Source organism: Scylla paramamosain, unplaced genomic scaffold (genome assembly GCF_035594125.1).
Source record: "Scylla paramamosain isolate STU-SP2022 unplaced genomic scaffold, ASM3559412v1 Contig15, whole genome shotgun sequence".
NCBI classification, from domain to species: domain Eukaryota; kingdom Metazoa; phylum Arthropoda; class Malacostraca; order Decapoda; family Portunidae; genus Scylla; species Scylla paramamosain.
Window position 1 is genome coordinate 880,772 of NW_026973680.1, and position 9,229 is coordinate 890,000.

At 41.3% G+C, this 9,229-nt stretch overlaps 2 long non-coding RNA genes across 18 annotated transcripts in view; one reads left to right on the forward strand and one right to left on the reverse strand.

Annotated features, from left to right (window-relative positions):
- Positions 1–223: 223 nt before the first annotated feature.
- Positions 224–4,413, forward strand: LOC135097223 (uncharacterized). Of its 4 annotated transcripts, XR_010265480.1 has the most exons (5): positions 224–351; positions 613–774; positions 2,195–2,419; positions 2,689–2,810; positions 3,655–4,413. It is a non-coding gene; the product is annotated as an uncharacterized LOC135097223 (long non-coding RNA). The 4 variants fall into 4 exon arrangements; XR_010265479.1 differs by lacking the exon at positions 2,195–2,419; XR_010265481.1 differs by lacking the exon at positions 613–774.
- The window catches only part of LOC135097222 (uncharacterized), a 38,644-nt gene continuing 33,749 nt past the window's right edge, over positions 4,335–9,229 (reverse strand). For all 14 annotated transcript variants that reach the window (XR_010265465.1, XR_010265475.1, XR_010265469.1 and 11 more), the window contains 2 exons: positions 6,832–6,936; positions 4,335–4,990 (listed from right to left, as the gene is read on the reverse strand). This is a non-coding gene — a long non-coding RNA (uncharacterized LOC135097222). The remainder of the gene's footprint in view (positions 4,991–6,831; positions 6,937–9,229) is intronic.

Here is a 9,229-nt window from a genome sequence, read left to right on the forward strand (position 1 = left end):
AAAAACAAAAAGAATGATGTCAAAGAAAAGAAAGCCACCAAGAAAAGGAAGCAGGAGTTTTTACACAAAGTTCGATCCAAAAAACCTGTTGAAAAGTACGACATATCCAGCTCAGACGACGAAGACTGGTATTGTCTGATTTGTGTAGAACCATATTCCAATAGCAGGCCCCGGGAGAAATGGATTCAATGTAGTACATGCAGAGGATGGTCTCATGACAAATGAAGTGAAAGGAAGGGACTGTGGCTTCACCCAGCCAGCCAGGACAGCCTACAGAGAGGGGGTAGTCCCAGTCAAGTCACAAAATATAGGCTTGGTTCTTCCTACAGTTTGAAGTCAATGATTGGACAGGTTCTCTTTGTTTACTTGTTATTATCTTTTTCTTTCCATTCTCTCTCTCTCTCTCTCTCTCTCTCTCTCTCTCTCTCTCTCTCTCTCTCTCTCTCTGCCCTTCACTATTGTTAGGTAATAATTGCAGTAACAGCAGTAGTCATAGTTATTATTGTATATTTTTTTAGCACTCCAGAACAGTGTAGCAGTAGTAGTAGTAATAGTAGTTGGCAGGAATTAAGTACAGTATTAAATATATTCTGATCTTGATTTGTGTTGCAGGCCAGACAGCCTAGTGGCAGAGCTGCAGGTAGCCCTTGTAAGCTTCCTGGTGGCACAGATGTAGGACAGCTGGGAGCAGTGGAGGTGCCTGATGGGGCAGCTGTGCCGGGCAGAGGGGCTGCTACTGCTGATGCTGCTGCTGGGGAGAGCCACACTTGTATGGTAAGCTTCTCTCAGTCCTTCTCTAACAGGTTAATGAGGTTGTTGTTGTCATTGTTGTTGATGTATTTTTTTTTAATGTTTTTCTCTCTATATAAAATTGCTCTCTCTCTCTCTCTCTCTCTCTCTCTCTCTCTCTCTCTCTCTCTCTCTCTCTCTCTCTCTCTCTCTCTCTCTCTCTCTCTCTCTCTCTCTCTCTCTCTCTCTCTCTCTCTCTCTCTCTCTCTCTCTCTCTCTCAAGTTAGCTTAGTGGTAGTGGTAGTAATAACAGTAGGAGTAGTAGCATTAGTAGTAGCAGGAACACCACACACTTAACACTCCCAACTCTCCCTTCCAGACCCTAGTAGTAGCAGCAGTAGTAGTAGTATTAACACTAACCACTCATTATTTCTCTACTGGTGATCTCTGGCTTTCCTTACTGAGTCTTGGTCATCCTCTTTTAGAGATTTTGGTGAAACTTTTGCTGTTGCCTTGGACATATCAAAAGCTTTTGATAGAGTCTGGCACAAAGCTTTGATTTCCAAACTACCCTCCTACGGCTTCTATCCTTCTCTCTGTAACTTCATCTCAAGTTTCCTTTCTGACCATTCTATTGATGCTGTGGTAGACGGTCACTATTCTTCTCCTAAATCTATTAACAGTGGTGTTCCTCAGGGTTCTGTCCTGTCACCCACTTTTCCTATTATTCATCAGTGACTTTCTAAAACCAAACTTGTTGTCCTATCCACTCCTATACTGATGATACCACCCCGCACTTATCCATGTCTTTTCATAGACATCCAACCCTTCAGGAAGTAAACAGTTCACGCAGGGAAGCCACAGAACACCTCACTTCTGATCTCTCAAAAATTTCTGACTGGGGCAGACCAAACTAGTTATTGTTTGCTGTCTAAAAAAATCAATTCTTCCATCTATCAACTCGACACAACCTTCCAGACAACTATCCCCTCTTCTTCAATGACACTCGGCTGTCCCCCTCTTCTACACTGCCACACTCCCCTGCCTGTTTTCCCTTGGTACAAGCTTCTCATGTGATGGCTCACCCATAATTTTCCTCACATAATGAGTCCTGGCAAGCTTGACAGTGAAGAAAAGTGTTGTGATGGTATTTGTTCAAGAAGGGATCAGTAATTGTGAGACAGGAAGGAAGATGGCAAATTCAGAAGCAGCCGTCACCCGGGTGGTGGACGGAGGCCGCTCACCCCCAGTCATCCTGCAGCTCACAGGTCTCTTCTGACCAGGAGAAAGATGGCGTGGCAATTAAGTGTTCAAAGTGCATGTGTTCCATCAACTTATTATTCCTGTATCTGTCTTCCTTTTTTGCCCTTAGCCTTTCTCTCAGGAGTGGCAGCTGTGCCCAGCACTAGTGTAGCCCTGGCCAACTGTGTCACGGCTGTCTTTGATCTCCCTGTCTTCCTTCCAGCCCCACAGTTACTGACCTTGACTCAAACACCATCACGGCACTCTCTTCCCTGTTAAACTTGCCGGGATCCATTGTAATGTAAGGGGTATTGAATGTGAGCGATGAAACGAGAAGGTAGTGGCAAGGGGGAAAAAAGTACAGGGGAGCGCAGGAGAGACACCTCTCTCCACTGTGCCTGACAGTCTCTCAGTGATTGAAAGACTGAGCATAACATCTTCAGGGCACGTGAGTTGCCATGTATGACAATTTGGCACTTTTTCCATGTCTTCTTATTTGAGTAGACATATCATATCTTGTCATAATGAAAAGTCTAGTTTATCATGTATGTGGAGACCTTCAAGTTACAATACACCCCACTGCTTTAGGAGTTAAATGTACATGTCAATGTTTTCTGTTGTGCCTTCTTTGCTGTGTAATGTTGTGGTGAAACGGTTAAATTCTGGATCGAGTTGTGAGTCATGCAGCAGGAGTATAGATGTGTGTCTTCCCCACAGGTGGTAACACGGAGAGGAAGTGGAAGAAACCTTGGGACGCTCCCATAACTCAGGAGCAAGAAGTAAACCTTACTGGAAACCTTGTGACTGACAGGTGGCGGTGACTGCAGGAACCAATTCAGGTGACCACTGTGTTTTGTTGCTACACTTGAGAATCCTCTATCCTAAATTTAAAAATCTAAGTTTTTAATTGTCATGTCTTGTCATGTTTTTGTCCCACGAAAAAATTGATTACTAGAGCTTGATTTACTGCCATGGGAGGTATCAGAAATTGGCAAGTTGTCATTAAAAAAAAACTGGGGAAATCTAAAATATGCACCACTTTCATTCACTCCCAACAATTTTGGATAAGGAATCCTCAACTGTATGTAATCAGAGTATTGTTGAGAGTCATGGTGTGTGTATGAATCCTTATGTATGTACGAGTATGTGCAGGATAAGAGGGAGGTGGTTAATAAGATTAGTAAATTAGGCGTGCTCTTACCAAGATTAGAAGAGCAGTAAGTGTGAAAATAGTGGTACAGGATTGCAAGAGAGGCAGTGTGTGGGCTGGGTAAGTGCACTTGTGGTGCTTTTGTTAAGAGTGACCGGGATGGATGAGTGTTACCGGTGTGGTGTGTTGTGGAGAATTACTGAAGAGGGTTAGAAGGAATGGTCTGCAGTGATCAGTGTGAAATAAGAGGAGAGGATGCGTTGCTTGAGTTTTTGTTGCGAGATGTGCACGTGAAAGGTGTTTAGTGAAAAATAAGGTTTTTTGGGGAATTTATGGATATAGAAAGATAAATAGATATGAATTGTGGGGTGTTTCAGGATTGTTTGGGCCAGGTGATGGGCTGTTCAAGGGAGTGAAAAGTTTGTGAAAAGTAAAATGCCGGCATTTGAGTTATAGAATTAGTGTGTATGTGTGATATAAGTTCATGTCTTAGTAACTTTCCATCTTCCCCAAGTTGCATTACTCTTTTGCAGATGTCTGTCTTGTGTTGGCGAACGTCCTGTCTGCAGTCAGGCCAGTAGTGCCATGTCGCAGGGTGTGACATCAGGTGAAGAACCAAATGGAGAGTGTCTGCAGCTAGTACTGGGTGTGCTGATGCTGTACAAGTGTCGAGCCAGGTGCCACAGCACATGTCAGCTGACTCCACCAGTGTAGTGTCTCTAGTCCAGGATGCACTGCTGTGTACGACTTGTATGTCTTTGCTAATAAATAAATATTTGTGACTATTCTTATTATATATGTGAAATAAATATAATATTATAGTTTGCTAACAGTGTGGTATAATAGTGTAAAAATAAATATTTGATAACAATTCATGCATGCCCCAAAGGTAAAAAAAAAAAAAAAAACAGGATTGTGCCCTCTAAACTTTTAAGATACCACTTGCACATAGAAGCCCCGTCGCAGCGACTCCAGTGTCGGCTGGGATGGGGCTTCTATGTGCAAATGGTATCTTAAACTTAGTTTAGTAGCCAATCCTGACTTTTTTTTTTACCTTGGGGGCATGACCTGTACTCCCAGAAAGACTTTGCCAAAGATATTATTGACATGGCATAAATAACTATCATTGTTTTTTTTACCTTGAGGGCATGACCTGTACTCCCAGAAAGACTATTTGCCAAAGATATTATTGACATGGTATAAATAACTATCATTATGTTCAAGATGGTATACTGAATGTTTATTGTTTTAATGTGAATGTTAAGTGAATAAATACACAACAATAATATAAACATGGCACTTTTTTTCCTTATTACTGAAGTGCTGGAATGTACAAAACTTATCCCAAGCCTGAATGAAGGTGGTGGTGGTGGTTGTTGAATACAGAAGAGAGGGACTTGCTACATTCTTCCTTCCCAGACTGGAGTGGACTGGAGAACTCTTGCAGCAGGGCCTGGGAGCAACAACACTTGCCAATTCTTGTGCCCTTGCATCAACTTGAGTGAGGAGCAACCTCTTCTTTGTGAAACTGCCTGCAGCTCTCGTGCCTCCACAAGTGTTGAAGGTTGCCTGTCGGTCCCGCCATGACTTGAAGGGAATTTTACGTGTTCTTCCTGCTTGAAATTCTTGACGCACTCTTCTTACTGCAACTTGACTCTTCCCTGATTGCTTTGTCCCAACGATACTTAATACCTCTTGTGGGGCTTGAAGGTGGTGACGCTCTGCCTCTTTTCCTGGTGAAGCTTGACTCCCTGATTGCAATGGAGTACATTGGGCCTGGCGTGACAACACTGTTTAATAACCAGGTGCTGGTAGAGATTCCTGTGGGCTGTTCATGGGATGATGAAGTGGAAGCTGCACACTTCACACCTACAAGGAAAACAGACCATTAGTTCCTAGATACATGAAGCTTGTTGTATGTGTTGTGATTCCTTGTAATGTGTTTGATAACTGATTCCCTACAAAACTAAGACTACACAAGATATATGATGGGAAAATGGAGGAAGCCTGACAAGCACTGCATGGTATGGGAACTGTGCTGAGATTTAATATGAAATATGGCTAAATTCCATACTGTCATATTCAAGAAACAAAAATTGAAAGAAAGGAAAGCACCGGGTAGAGAAAATCTGAAAAGTATGGCAGTATAACGTTTGAAGCTGAGAAATGCGCGTTTGATAAATACGTCCCTATTATAATTTAAAGGCAAAAATTTGAAGGATGATGCAGAGTAGAAGAAAACACCAGATAGAAGAAATTTGCATGGCATCACATATATTTCAATAGCATGACAGTTAATACACAAGTTTGAAAGATGAACCTGATTAAATATTTCTGTATCTCTGCGCTCATGAAGAACACAAATAAAAAACTTACAATTTGAAAAGAAGAGTCATTTTAAACTTTGATCCGTACCTTTTAAGTTTATTAATTTTATTCATAATCAGTTTATGGTTCCAGAGAAACAACAATTTCAAATCTAGCCTATCTTTTTGAAACCCACTGTATAATGAACACGTCATATAAGGGAAAGAATTTTGTAGCCAAATACATGAGGAAATATCATACAAGAAAATATTTATCAGATGAATAACAAATTAGGAAAAGAACTATTTGAAATAGGCCAACTTTGAGGTGAACTGGGTAAAAAAAAAAAAATAAATAAATAAGTAGTTTAATAGAACAAAGCAGTATTAGAAAAGTCTAATGCAAATTTAGAATGGAAATGTGTGTGTGTGTGTGTGTGTGTGTGTTTGAGAAGGGGTTATGTCTTTTTGAGTGCATGACCATTGTTTTGGCTGCCTGACTAGGTTTTTGAGTGTCACCAGATTTTTGGGTGCATCACCAGTTTTTTGAGTGCATCACCAATTATTTTTTAATGCATCACCAGTTTTTTTGATTTCATCACCAGTATTTTAAGTGCCACCAGTTTTCTTGTGCCACCAGTTTTTTTTTCTTTTTTTGAGTGTCATCAGTATTTTCTGCATGAGAGTGCGTGGGTGTGCATACAGCGTTATTAAAAGTAGATAAGTAGGTAGGTGTGTGTGTGTGTGTGTGTGTGTGTGTGTGTGTGTGTGTGTGTGTGTGATAATGAATAAAGGAAAATAATGACTAATCGTAGTTAAGAAGCCAATTGCTACTCAGCACAGTGAATAAGCAGAGGGACCACAAAATAGCAGCCACAGACACACCAATCCAACATGATTTTACGTGCTTATATAATATAATCTCAAATTAACTTCCTTAATTATCACCTCAGTAAGCTTAATCAGACGTCAATCACCTGGACAAACAAGCAACCAACTTACCATCTGGTCAGCATACTTCTCTCACCTGACAAGTTAAATCACTTTACCTGCAGTCTAATCACCCTTGCAGCTTATTCCCTCGCAAAATGCTAAACTTCTATAACTTCCCATCTGATCAGCATATTCATCTCTCCCCTGATAAGCTTAACTACTTAAGTGTTGTAATCACCATCTGTTCAACCTAATCACACCTACCAACCTCACCTGGTCAACCTATATCAGCTCAAGCTAATCACATTACCTAACGTGGCTTACCTAATCCCCATACCTGGACAAAAATAACCCAATCAATCCATTCTAATCCTCACGTATTCAACCTAATCATTCACAATCTCAAGGGTTACACATTAATTCCATGCACTGAGTAATAATCTAATATTCTTATCATTACCATACTCTTACCTTCACTCCTTCACCGCCTCCTTCAGCCTTCCGCCACGAGACCACCGCACTTCGACCTTTCTCCCTCGTTGCGAGTCGTGAAAAGAGCCGAGCGGGGACACCAGGCTGGAGGAATACGAGACAATGATCCCTATTCTGAAACACTTCTGCGCCGCACCTCCACTAAACTGATAAGACTCTAAATGAAGTTGCACAGGTTTTCAAAGATGTTTTAATGGTTCTAGTGACATTAACACGATTTCTATATTATTAACAGGAGAAACGCAATTGAAAACCCGGCTAATCATCTCTGTGGCATTTGAAAAAAAAAAAAAATATGGTGAGAGAACAAATGAAGCGTTTCAGAATACGTTGCTATATAAGTTCTTTTTCTATCACTGGTATTAATTTATGTGCGTTCGTATGTTTGCTGGCTTGTGTAAGTAAAGTTATTTTATTAAAAATATCGATGTTTTTTAAGTTTGTAATTAATGAGTGTTTGAATGATAGTAGGTCTCTCTCTCTCTCTCTCTCTCTCTCTCTCTCTGACTAAAATATTATACGTATGTAAGATGAACTCCCAAAATATAAGAGTACGATAAGTAAAGTGATTCGGAATTAAAAGAAGTTTCTAACAGGTTATGAATGAGTTCCAGAACAGTGAACGAGACGACACATTGTTTCCTTAATGCATCAAAAGAAGAAGAAAAAAATCATTATTAAGAAACGTCATATGATCTTAGGAAACTTATTATACTGATCGACTAATGATAATAATAACAGTGAAGGAAGGAAAATAGGAGGAGGAGGAGGAGGAGGAGGAGGAGGAGGAGGAGGAAGAGGAGGAGGAGGAGGAGGAGGAGGAAGTGTAGGTTATAATAATATAGTAGGAAAAACGAGACAGTAAATAGTCATAGGAAGTGAAGGTGGTAGTAGTAGTAGTAGTAGCGGTGGTAGTGGTGGTGATTATGGTGGTGGTGGTGATGGTGGTGGTGGTGGTGGTGGTTGTATTAGTAGTAGTAGTAATAGTAGTAGTAGTAGTAGTAGTAGGAGGAGGAGGAAAGGAAAATGAGTCTGGTTTTAATAGTTGCGGTACTTCTCCTCTTTCTTCTCTTCCTGAAATCCACAAACTTTAGACATAAAAATGGCGGCAAGACACTTGGATTTGCTTCCCCCGCCCTCTCTCTCTCTCTCTCTCTCTCTCTCTCTCTCTCTCTCTCTCTCTCTCTCTCTCTCTCTCTCTCTCTCTCTCTCTCTCTCTCTCGTTATATATATATATATATATATATATATATATATATATATATATATATATATATATATATATATATATATATATATATATATATATATATATATATATATATATATATATATATATATACTATAAGGAATATTGGTCCTTCCGTCTGAACAAATGAAGAAAAAAAATGAAGATACTGACGAGAAAGAAATAATTGACAGAATAATGGAGGGTGAATGAAATGTTAACATAAACACAGTTTCGTTCAGGAAATCAGTGAACGCCTCAGGACCAAAATTCGCCGCACTTCCTGTCTGCGGCCGACGCGTCAAGACGAGCATGACTGGATGGCTGCCTCGCTATTTTTGGCGCTAAGTGGATGATGCGTCGCTGTGAGCCACTCTCCCCTCTCCCTCCCCGCCCCCTGGTCGTGGTATTCTGGGCTGGTCCGCGGAGGGCGCGGGGCCATCCAGGTTTCCATTAAGGGGAAGCATTAACACGGTGCCCAAATTAGCCTCGCTATTCTGTTGAGGAGAAAATAAGCGGCATCGAGTCTTTATTAACATTATTTTTCACGAGATTTGGAGTGCAAATAAAATTAAGCTTGTATTTCAAGTTTTGCCCGAGTTTTGCGTTGTGTCTGGGGAAGGTGATACCACGCCACGCTGTCCCTCCGCCCCGCGCCGCGTGTCACGCAGCGCGGCTCGCCACCCAGCACGACACTCTTGTGTGCTGCGGGGAAGTGCCTCTGGGTATCAAACATATTAAAAAAGAGATTCCATTGTTTTCCTCCATCATCCTGTACCCTCCTTTTGTTTTCCGCGTTGAATACCTGCATGTGTTGCACCAAAAAATACCTCATAGAAAAAAAAGTCTTGCCTGGAAAACCACTGCGCTGGTTCGTGACTCGCTGTATTTCTGAGCGAGTGTGTGAGTCACTCGGCGTTCTCACGCGACGAACAGCGGCCGACTTCCTGTCTACGGCCGACGCGTCAAGACGAGCATGACTGTTTGGCTGCCTCGTTATTTTTGTTGCTAAGTGGATGATGCATCGGTGTGAGCCACTCTCCCCTCTCCCTCTCCCCTCTCCCTTCGTAAATACCTGATTATTAAGGCGGAGGAGATGTTTAAGAATCGAGTGAGAAATTAACACTATTTGTAAGCGACTGAGGAAAA